The sequence below is a fragment of the Homalodisca vitripennis genome, unplaced genomic scaffold (assembly GCF_021130785.1).
Source record: "Homalodisca vitripennis isolate AUS2020 unplaced genomic scaffold, UT_GWSS_2.1 ScUCBcl_7342;HRSCAF=14994, whole genome shotgun sequence".
NCBI lineage: Eukaryota > Metazoa > Arthropoda > Insecta > Hemiptera > Cicadellidae > Homalodisca > Homalodisca vitripennis.
This window is the reverse complement of record NW_025783523.1, coordinates 1-13167: the sequence shown is the minus strand read 5'-3', so window position 1 is coordinate 13167 and position 13167 is coordinate 1.

Genomic DNA, 13167 nt, shown 5'->3' with positions numbered 1-13167 from the left:
CTTTATAAATAAGGGTAACTTTTTCTTTTGCCAATAATCATTATTTTGACTTAACATATTTAAGTAACACATATTTCTAAATGCTGGATGACTGTTTTCTAAGAGTATCTTATATACTAAGTTATCTGTAAGAATACTTCTTCTGATTCCCAGTGGCATCACAGCGGCTTCAGCTTGTAGGGCTATAACTGGTTTTGAGCAAAAGGAGCCTAAGGCAAGTCTGAGTGCCTGATTTTGAATTAAATCTAGTTTACCCAAATTACTTTTTGATACATGACCAAACAATGCACAACAATAATCTAATTTTGATCTTATTAGGCTTTTATATACTTGTATGGCGAAATTAGGGTTGCAGCCCTTTGTTCCACAAATAATAGACTTAATAATATTAAGATCTTTAGAGCCTCTATTTACTAGGTCCATAATATGTTGTTTAAAGGTTAATTTATGATCCAGTATAACCCCTAAGATCCTAACGTTATCTCTAATTGAAACCAGGTGACCATTAATTGTAACTTGTTCAATATTGTCTTGTCTTTTCCTTGAAAAACATATAGTGTTGCATTTTGATTCATTAAAATATAATTGTAGGCTATCAAATGCAGTAATCAGTTTGTTTAGTGCACACTGTAAGTTTTTACTTACCAATTCTCCTTTTTTGTGTGAAAAGTATATGACTATGTCATCAGCATACTGCAAGGACTTTATTTTATTGGGTAGACTTACATTAATTTGAGAAATATATATAGCGAATAACAATGGTGATAGCACACTACCTTGCGGAAGGCCCCTTGTTGTAGTCCTGAATAAAGATATATAATTACTTGATACATTTACCTGTCTGTCAGTTAGCCAGCTATGTAGGTACCTTATAAATTTACTGGGAAAATTAAGTCTAATCATTTTATTGCATAGCTCAGGAATGTATACATTGTCATATGCTCCAGTGATATCAAGTAAGGCTACCATGGTTGTCTTATTATATGTTAAAGCTGTTAAAATATCAGACATAAAATTTACAAGGTAATCATTACAACCTTGTTTTCTCCTAAATCCATATTGGGTTGGAGGGATCCCTCTTAATTTTTCAGAGATCCATTCTAGCCTGTTTGTTTATCATTGTATTCATTATTTTAACAAGACAACTAATTAAAGATATAGGCCTATATGAAGTTTCTTGTAGCTTATCTTTAGTTGGTTTAAGAAGGGCTATTACTTTGACTCTTTTCCATTCTTGCGGAATATTTGATATTCCATTCCAGATGTCGTTAAAAATACTTAGCATAAGTTCTAGTGCACTATCAGGTAAATACTTTATCATTGTATAACTTTCCCCATCCATTCCAGGAGATGTATTTCTGGTTTTAGACTTAATGTCTACCTTAATTTCATTTATTGTAAAGTTTTTTTTTCCAATGGGCTATTTGTCAAAGGGAGATTTGGACTATGCAACTCGTTGTAGTGGGGTACATTATCAGCTACCTACAATGTGTTTTATAAATTTTTCACAAAGTTCATAGTTGTTTTGTATTTAATTTTGTTCAGTTAGGCTATTATTATTGTGTAATTTTTTAATTCTCCAAGCAAAAGATATGTTTTTCTTATCATCTATTTTACTACAAATATCCTCCCATCCATATTTTTTTGCTAATTGTACTTCATTTCTCGCTTTAAGTTGAGCCATTTGAAAGGTGTGATAATTTTCCACTGTCATTTTTGTTTAAATTTTGTGAAAGCCAATCTACGGTAGGCTACCGCCCTTGAACAGTTGTCATTCCACCACATTTTGGGTTTAAATCCTTTTGCATTTACACTTGGCCCCTTATGTCTGGGAACAGATTTATCTATTGCTAGGCTTATTGTATTATAAAGTTCCTCAATTTTACTTTCTGTTGTTAGGATCTCTAAGTTTTTGAGATAGTTATCTATATAAGTAGCATATTGTCCCCAGTTGGCTTTTTTAAAATTTCTTTCATTACTACTACTTATATTAAAATTAACAGTAGTGGATTCCTTCTTAATTAAATTAACAGTATCAAAGATATGTGTATTGGAAGATGATTACTGCCTAAACAATCATTACTTACCTCCCAAGAATTAAGTATAGAGTGTAATTTGGGTGTGGCAAAAGTTAAATCCAAAGTAGATGACTGATGGTATAGTGTTGGAACTGTAGTGACCTGGTTATTATTTAATAATATAAATTCAGAATTTGAGTAAGCATTAAAAATATCATTACTCCTAGTGTCTGCTTTGGCAGCACCCCAGTAGGGGTGATGTGCGTTCCAATCTCCGCATAATAAGCAAAAGCCTATACTTTTAGAAAATAAGTTGTCTTTCCAAAAATTTTTGTGTACTTTCCTATTTGTACAATAAATATTGTATATGGTTATAGGGGCACTAAAATTATTTATTGTTATTGCTAATAGGTGCATGTTATCAGTATTAAAACTTATTTTCTTGCTAAAGGTGATATTTCTATGAATAATAAAAGCTACTCCTCCATAGCCATCAGACCTATCTGTTCTAACGATATTATAATTATTATCTAATAAAATGTCTGTACTCTGTAGCCATGTTTCTTGTAATACACCTATGTGTATTCTATTGGTATTAAAAAGTTGTATGATCTCTGGCCAATTAGGTTTTAGAGATCTCGCACTAAATTGAATAATGTTTAACTCATTTATTTCCATATTCCTTCAAGTACTATGTGTGAGTTTTTTTTTAAATTACCTGTTGTACTGTTGAGTTTTCCCTGTCTGTCTGGTGGAACTATGCTCTGGATTTTTTTAGGCTCATCTTCATTAAATATGATTGTAATACCTCATCTATCTGTATTTTAGTTTTAATATTTGAACTTTGGATTTTCTTCCTAATTTCAGCAATTTTTTCACTGATTGCTGCTTTCAATTTAATTTTTTCTTGTAATGTTAGTTTGGAACTGAGTTCCTTACTAGTTGCCATATTTGTTTGATTTTTATTTATACCTACACCATCCTGCTTACCTGATATAGGATTTTTTTTTAATAGCGCCTGTGTTACTTATTTTTCTAGATCTGGAGCTGCCTATTTTGATGTATGAGCTGTTATCCTGGCCTTCCTCATGTTCTTCTATTTCCTCTATCTCTCTTAGGCTATTAAAGCTATTAGTAGTGGATATATTGTACTTACTACCTGTCTCTGTCGGGGTTAAATTTCTTAGTATGTTGTTTTTTAAGTTTGGGTAGCTTACTTTGCTTGTAAAATCTAAGTGAGATTTTGTAACATCGACATAAGTTTGTATTCTAGCGTACTTAGTTTTTTTATAAGTAATCGGAAAGTACTTACTAGCTGTAAAGTAATCCTCCCGCATAGTGCTCATGCGCTCCTTTATTTGTTTTTGCCTTATATATTCAGGACACTGCCTGGAGTTACTGCTATGAGGGGCATAGCAATGCACACATTTTTTTGGCTTGGAACACTTCTGAATGATAATTATCACCACAATCCAGACAAACACGTGTTTTATTACATGGCGAGTTCATTACATGGCCATAGGAGAAACAACGAAAACATTGTTTCACCGGAATTATATATGGCTCAATTTGCATCCTGACATAATTTAAACAGACTACTCCTGGCAGCTTGTCTGTTTCAAAGGTTATTTTAACAAAACTAGTGTCTACAAGTTTCAACAAAATTTGAAATGTTCAAAGTAAAAACTCTTTTTATTTGTTGATTTGATGTAGAAAGAACCAAATGTAACAAATAAAACAATGTAACATTTAGCTACTTTTTGTTATTTTGGAGGATAAACTTGTCTGACACCTTGTGACTCAAATAATACATGTACATTACCATTGTACTTGTGGCCATTAGTCAATACCATTACTAAAATGTTACTTAGTTTGAATTAATTGTGAACAATAATAATTGCAGTATAATAAGCAGCCACCACACCAATAGAATTATTCCTTGATATTCATGTCTATCTAAAAATACTTAAAACAAAATGTCGAACCAAAGTACACAATAGGTATTTCAAATAACAATATAGTTCCATTACAGATAGGCAGTATTAGTGGCAGTAACAGGTTATTCGGTAGAAAACTTAAGGGGATATTGTTATTTCAGTAACAACTAGGCTAAATAACTTAAATATATTAAAACATAAAACCAATATTTAATACTTATATTTTTTGTGAGGTCTTTCGATAGCGAGGCTATCTTCTTCAAACACATCACAAAAAAAATAAAAGTACTATTAAATATTGGATTTATGTTTTAATGTATTTAAGTTAACAGTAACCAATATAAGCTCCATCTACAGCATTTCAACTGGGCTGAATGTTTTGTTCTAATAATAACAGCCGCAGTCATTTCGTAAAAACAATGAGACTAGGAATGGAAATATTAAATATTAATGTTATGCGATATAAGTAGGTTTAGAATAGGTTATCATAAATATGTTACTAGTAGTACCAAAGTTAAAAGATAACCTTTACAAGGGATCATGTAATCTGAGTTTGAATTTGGTTACTATCTCGAGGGTTGTTTTCTTTATTTTTCACAAGTGCTGGGAGTGCAAAAGGCGCCACCACAGCCCGAATTGATGGCCAAGGGCATTTCTGGCTGGTGCTTTCCTGACCTCAGATCATGTAACAGATCATCCAACTTCTACGACGTCAGATTACGTTGGTTTAGATCAGTTACAATGGTAAGAGGTTACTGGAATATAATATCTCAACACGTTAATTTCTAATAGGTTTTTGACAAACAAGAGTATTTTCCGTCTCTAGCGGCCATTAATCAAATAATTTAATTTTGTTTGGATTAATTTGGAACAATGATGTCAAATTGAATTACGTTAAGACTTTAAAGATTGTATTATATTTCCATATGTAAAAGAAATATATGCACTTTATATATTTCACTATATACACTTTATATATGTGGTATAGAATATACCACAACTTTATCTATACTAAGTTTAAGGGGCGTAGTACTTTTACTTATCCCTTTACATGGTACACATGTCTGACAGCATTAAATCGTTCTAATCAAAAGTTTGGTCATTCAAGTGTTGGTTCGATTGTGTTGGGAGCTGGTTATTATACTTCAGCCCAATAATGTTGAACCAAATTGAGTGTTAGGCTTTTAACATTGTATTATAGTGAACTATATTTTTAACGTAAAAGAAATATAGGCATTTAAGTGGGTAGGGTACGATAAGCGGACCCAGTATTTTATATCGAAGAATGTAATCATCGATACTTAATATTCACATCTCAAATCCTAGACTATCAATCGATATATAAGTATCTATAGTCCCCAATAACAAACTTATGTTTTAAATTAAAATTTGAATTTGACATTAAAAATGATAAAACAAATTATTGTGACCAAAATTAGGAAAACATAAGACGACCATATTTGCTCCTCTCACAGTCACATATGTTTCTTTCTCACAAATTTCACATAATAGGTGTTTCGGTACGAGTCCAACGTGTTGAACCCACGTAAAACATGTCCTATCATCTTTCAAAGCATTGTTGTGTAGTTTTCTAAAATTGACTGCCATTCTTCATAATGTAATGTTGTAAAATTGAAATATTACCTTACGTGTATTATTTGAAAGTGTTTGCAGCTGTTGATGTATATAACTTAAGCTAATTAATTAATTGTTCAAAATAATTAATTAGTATCGATTGATTATATCGATGGTTATGATAAGTAATATCGATTGCCAATTCCGATATAAAAAACCGGGTCCGCTTATCGTACCTTACCCATTTAAGTTAATATTATAGAAAATAATACTATACTTATTTTTATAACTATACAAAACAAACATTTTTACAATTATAGACAATATGTTTTGGTATTTTTGCACATACTTATGATATCAGAACTACATACATTTATTAAAAAGTCGTAGTTCATTCATTTTAACATTTCAGTGCCAGACATTATTTTGGAATATTGGTGAATAATGTCAAAGGTATTTTTGCACATGTATCCAAAAGTGCCATGCAAAAATTTTAGCATTTGCATATGTTATTAGAAAAGGTCATAACTTTGTTATTTATTGGCAAATTTTTAAAACATTTATGTTTTACAACAAGAAAAATAATAAATAACAACAATAAAATGTAAAAAGAGTATTTTTCTCTTTTAATTTGACACTGAAATTCTCACGCTTATGACTATATTATAACTCTTTAGGATAGTACAAAAGGAGTAGGCCTAACATGATTTTGGCTATTTATAAAAACTTACAGAATAAAATAAATGTTACAAGTTGTAATTTAGGTTCTCTTCCTCCACTATGTATTTACGAGTATTTTCATTCGGTGGGGACCTTGAACGATTTTTTTTTGTTTTCTTCTGGTTTGCTCAAAAGAGCAGGCTTCGTAAAATACATGCAGCCTCGTAGTTCCATAATATATGTTAATTATTCAATGTTAATGGAGTGGGAATTACATTAATGTTGTGTATTTGTTAGTTTTAAAAGAGGAATGTGATAATTAAGGGAGTGAATTTAAAACGACAGGGCTCTTTTGGAATCTTCATGGCCAGGGGTCCATCAGGCCAGCTTCCTAACCCGAAAAGATTTGGACCTCGGTTTTTTTATTTTGTTAAGACTCCCAGGTAGGGTAACAATTATGTGACAGAATGGAAGAGATAATAATTGTTTTTATTTTTAAATGTCTTTTTTAATTTTAACAAAAAATGTTCCTAGTTCCTTATATATATTCAAATCATTGGTTTTAAGAACATCCTTTATGTCATAGTTTACATGTTTGAACTTACCTGCTATTAGTTTAAAACATTCTTTTCTAGCATATTCATAATGTGGACATTGTAGTACTACATGGTTTATTGTTTCTTCTACACCTAAAGAACAGTTTAAGCATAATGGAGTAAAGTACTTTTTTATTGCAAACAACTTACCGTTAACTCTGGCATGGCCCAGTCTCAAACGAGATATTGTGACGATTTCCTTTCTTAATAGTTTACTATTTTTAAACCAAGGGACATAACTTAGCTTTTTTACAATATTTTTATACCAGTGAGCTTTTGGAGTTAATTCAAAGATTACCTGATAGTGTTCCATCCCCTTTCTTTTTCTTGCTACTTTAAAGTCCTCCAAAGGGATATTAATTTCTGGAATTTTTACACCTGTCGTTATTGTATCCCTGGCTAAATTATCTACTCTTTCATTAAAGTCCAGTGAAACATGTCCTGGAATCCATACGAATACTATATTTTTATTCAAGGCTTTCAGCTCATATACTATGCTTATAATTAATTGGCTTTTACTCTTATCTTTGCTATAATTAGATATTGCTGTAACAGGAGCTTGAGAATCTGTACATATAAACTACGTTATCATATTGGGTTTTATTGATATTGCACTGCTTTATATATAGCTATTAATTTTTTTAAAGCATTGCTCTCTAGCAAAATGTTGCTTAGGAGATTCCATGATTAGATGGCCTACAGTTTCTTTTACTCCCATAGTACACTGTAGGCACAATGGGGTAAAATATTGTTTGATTCGAAAAAGATGATAATTTACCCTAGCATGTCCAAATCTTAGTCTACATAAGTTTATTACCTTCCATCTTTGTAATTTATTGTTTTGAAACCAAGGATATTTAGAAAATTTAGGTTGAACTTTTTTATACCTTGACCTGATTTATTCTCTTCAACTTCTTTCATAAATTTATTAACATGATAATTCCTTTGGTACATCCTAAAGTCTTCCATTGGTATTTGTGTTGTATCACATTTTTCGCCATTATCTATGGCTTCTTTGGTTAATTTGTCAACTATTTCATTGTTTGTTATTCCTACATGTCCTGGAACCCATTGAAATGTGATTTTTTTCTTAGTCATAATAGGGTCTGCAATAATATTCATAATTATCCCTTCACCCTTACCGGTATAGCTTGTAGATTCGATTGTTTTAATAGCTGCTTGAGAATCTGAGCATATAATTATTTCTTGATTATTTAATTTATTTGCATGGGAAATTGCTCTATATATTGCAAACAGCTCTAATGAAAAGCTTGACATGTTTTTATTTAAGGTATATTTAAGAGGTTTCAGGCATGTCTTGTAACGCATCAAAAACATTGACCACTAAGATACCGATAAGAAAATGCCAACCAGTTCAGGAAACTATTGGGTTAAATGTGAAGCAAAATCCATTAGTCCTAAACCAAGCTGGATCTTCTGCCCAGAGTGATGTGATGGTTGAAATTAATCCTGATGAGTGGTTCTGCTCAGTTTGCGAGGAAAATGCTATCGAGGATATGGTGCAGTGCTTGCTTTGCGGTAAATGGGTCCACGAAAGTTGTGCTGGGTCAAAGGCAAGAATAAAGAAATATGTATGCTCTAACTGTAGTTCTTGAAAAAAAAAACACTCATATAAAACAGTAATTAAGCTTAAAAACAAGTTAAAAATCTAAATGTATCTAAACTTGTAATAGAATACTGTAGTATTAAATGTTTACTGGTAATACACTCTTATTCGTCTTATTCCTTGACTCCTTTTATTTCCAGCTGTAACCAGGTGGTACGATTTAGGAAATAGGTGGTACGATTTAGGCAACTGGTTTCCTAAATCGTACCGATTGCATAGCTTTACAAAAAGCTTTATATCTCAGCTAAATATCACCATATTAGTTAGTAAAAATAAGATTTACTTGTTTTAAGAACCAATACTTTGAAGGGTATTGGAACTTTTGAAGTGTTCTTTTGTATAAGGTATAAAAAAAATAAAATGTAAAAAGTGGTACGATTCAGGCAACCTTCCTCTACTACTTACATTACAGGGTGACATACTTAAATTCGTATTATCAAATGTGTTAAGAACATCATTATTGTTTTGGATTTCAATTATTGTGGCCACTGCTAACTCTGTTTCCATTTCGTTTGAAAGATTAGGGTTGGCTAGACCCTACGCCATGGCGAAGGTCCAGCCTATCAATAAATATTTTTGGTATTTTCAATGTATGTGTTAATTGTATTTATTCAGAAATTAAAATTCCAGAAAATCAAATTTAATTCATGCTCTATTACTTAGCTATTATGCTAGAAATAGTTATTTCGACATAATCACTTTAAGGTTAGTGTACAGGAATAGAGTTGTTAGTACAAGATTGTAATGGCAACCACAACTATTTCTAATACTCACTCACTCTACCGATTCGAAAGCACAACTGAAATAACTTGTTTGTTTACACTGATGGATCAAAGTCAGAGGAAGGGACAGGGGCTGCCTTCTATATACCACAGCTACATTTCATAGCCAAATATAAATTACCCAGAATTATATCAAATTATTCAGCTGAATTATACGCCATTTACAAAAGTATATTATACTGTAGGGAATTACAGAACAAAGATATTGTAATATTCACAGACCCACAATCAGCGATAAATGCTCTAAAATACTATGGAAATAAAAAACAAGACAATGATTTGCTCAATAGAATTCTCATTGAGACAATTAAAAGTAAAAAGCATTTCATTTTTCATTGGATACCGTCACACGTTGGAATAACACACAATGAAGCAGTAGACAGATTTGCCAAAGATGCCTCAACTAGTGGAGATATTGTAAAGGACATAACAATCCCCATAGAAGACTACATGCGAGGGAGAAAGAAAGACATAACTAGAAAATATAATATGGAAATAAAAGAGTCCCCAAAAGGCAGATGGCACAAAAAAATACAGCCTGACATTCCCCAAAAACCCTGGTTTTCACAAATAACTCTGAACAGACAAGACACAATTACAATTTGTAGAATAAGACTAGGCCATGCTAGAGTTAACAAAATATTACATTCTAAAAATCAATACTTTACACCTTTGTGTTTACAATGCACACTAAATCAAGACGAAACGCTAGAACATTTGATATTTGAATGCCCACATTATTATACTTTCAGAAACCAGCATCTGAAAGAAATATAAAAAAAAAATACCAACACAATCTAACCCAAGCTCGTAAATCAAACCAAATTGAAATATATAACGATACAACTAATTTCCTTAGACAAATCAAAAGAAAAATGTAATTTTAAAGTTACACACAAACTCACTCCAACACTAACACATTAATGTGGTATCCATTCGGGATTCTTCATCCGCGGCCTACCTCCCCATTTCTGGGATAGGAAAGCTTGATGGGCCCCTAGCAAAGAAAAGTGACCCACCTTTTCCATTCTGAAAACCCTTCTTTTCTTAGATATCCTGATCTTTTTCAACACTAAAAAGACAAAATAACACTAGGAATTATGTTGAGTGATATATGTATGTTAAAAGTCAACCTATTGACCACTGATTAACAAAAATTGCTAAATCAAAAATCATTATGTAACACTAACTTATGTTTGTTTGTATCTAATTGTAGATCATCATAATCAACAATTCAATCTAAGGGTGAAGCAACCACAAAAGTGAACTGCGAGGCAGCAAGGATAAAAAGGCATAGCCTAAAAGAAGAGGAAAAAAACTGTGAGAAGAGCGCTTAGGTCTAGAGGCAATAGTTTGTTGGTTTTGTTGTTTGTTAATTTTATTGTCATGTTTATTTTCTTTAGAATCATAATGTAATATTTTTGTCGTTAATGTAATATAATTCTTATTGCCTAAAATTATAATATAAAATCGATATCGGATAATATATAAATTCTTTCGATAATAATCGACTAAGAAGTGTAAGTTGCTTATTAAATTCTCCCTCAATATTGTTTAACCCCATCAGTGCCAACATCTAGGTTACCGGACGTTTTTAAGAACATTTATCATAAGTGTAATGTAATATTTTTATGCATATTTTATATCAGTTTGCATTAAAAATAAAAGTACTTTCTGAAGTAAGTTAGTATGAATCGTTGAAGGTCCCCACTGAATGAAAATACTCGTAAGTAAATACATAGTGGAGGAAGAGTACCTAAATTACAAGTTGTAACATTTATTTTATTCTGTAAGTTTTTATAAATAGCCAAAATCATGTTAGGCCTACTCCTTTTGTTCTATCCTAAAGAGTTATATACTGTAGTTATTATTATGGCTATCACTCATAAGAATATACACCAACGTGAAACTGGCCATAGATTCCATCCATAAAAAGAAACGAGTACCGGGAACTAGTTCCGAAATGAATCCTAACCTAGTTCATCAACTCAAACCATACAAAATATATGTTTAATTAATAACGTGAATATAAATACTACAAATGAAGATTTTAAATGAACAAACAGTACTTTTATGAAAATCCCCTTTTATAGCGGCAATTTTCAAGACTATACTCAATTAAAAGGCAAGTTTTGAGAAACCCTATAAAAGGGCTCATACCTTAAAAACGTACGAACCAATTTTGATCACACTTTCTATACACATTCACTACATGGTCTACTATACTAAAATACAAGCCTCATTTCCGGAGCCACAATAACTTTATAGGCCAAGTGCTGACAAAAACCAATCTATCTAGGTTATGTGCTAAAAAATCTAATCTATTAAATCAATTCACCTGGAAAATCGTAGAGCATATTTAGGTTAATCCTCGTATACATATTGTAGCCACTTTAAACAGAAAATTGTGTGCATTAACCGTCATATTTGTAGTAATGAAGACTAAGCCGGTTGAGCTTTTTTAACACTACTTTAACACACTAACTTTTACTTTTACTTTAACACACTACTTTTTACACTTTTTAAACACTACACTAAACAACTAATAACAACTATTCCATACTGTTTCTTCTGCCAGTTTTCATTATAATATATTGCACGTGCAGAATTAAATAGAATAAACCTACGCCAGGGACGGTTCACTGATAAATACCGGAGATGCCGAACCACTAGCGGTGAGACGGTATTTCAGTAATCAGTACTTTGTAACGGTTACTTTTCTACAGTATCTGTAACGGTTACTCAGAACTAAAAATACAGATAACAGGTACTTTGTATCTAGTACTCTGTTACAAGGTACAAATATTTTTCTCGTACGGATTACTTTACTAGTCCTGAGAGTACTTATAAAACTGTGTTTATTAGGGAATATTCTCAGTATTTTAAGCGTTAAAAATACTGATTTAAAGTCTTCTAGTATTTAAAACGTTACAAATATAAAATACTGATTTAGAGTTCTAGTATTTAAAACGTGAACAGTTAGGAAATAATGTTGGTTTCAAGTATCCAGTGTTTGCACTCAGTATCGCCGAGTAACTTGATTTGTTATGTAATACAATAAATGATAAATTCAAGAATATTATCATAACAGGACATTTTACATCAATGTTTTGAACAAAGACAGTACATATAGGAATTTTGTTAGTATTTTAAATTCTTATGATTTAGTTTATAAAGTAAATTTTCCCTACTAGAGTTACCTCCGATTCAGAAACCAGCATAGACAACTTCCTCACTAATATTACAACTAAGAAATTAAAAACACTGGCCTTATAACATGTATATCAGACCATGATGGGCAATTATTTGAAATTCTTGGTGTACAAAATACTCTTCATTATGTATTGTAAAAGGTATTGTAGAAAGTTTTCAAAAACTAACACAGATTTATTTTTAAGGCTATTGGCTAGTGAAAATTGGTTAGAAGTTTACCAGGCTAGCGTTAAAAAACTTAAGTATGATTTTTTTTTACTCAATATTTGTTCATGTTTTTTAAATTAGCTTTCCTAAATTAATATCTGTTGAAAAAGAGAAATACCTAAATAGTTTGATTTCAGATGATGTAAAGTATTGAAAAGGAAAAATTTGCGCAATTGGAAGAAAACATATAGGGTTTGGAAAAACTAATGATTAAAAAACAATTAATTAAGCAACTAAAAATTGAAAATAAAATTCAAATAAACAATGACAAAAAAAGGTTTTTTTGACAGTAAAATTAAGAAATCTACAAATAAGTCAAAATAACTTGGAAAGTTATCAAATCTGAAATCAATAATGGCACCAAGAATCACTTGATAAACATACAATTAGTCCGGGATGGCATATCCATATCAGACCAAATTCTTGTTGGTAAATATATTTTAATGACTTTTTTTATAAGTGTTGTTGATAGATTTGTGCTTCCAAATATTCAGAAAGATTTTGTTAATCAATCGGGTCATGAAAAACCGCCTCAAGCCTCAATTTTTTTCA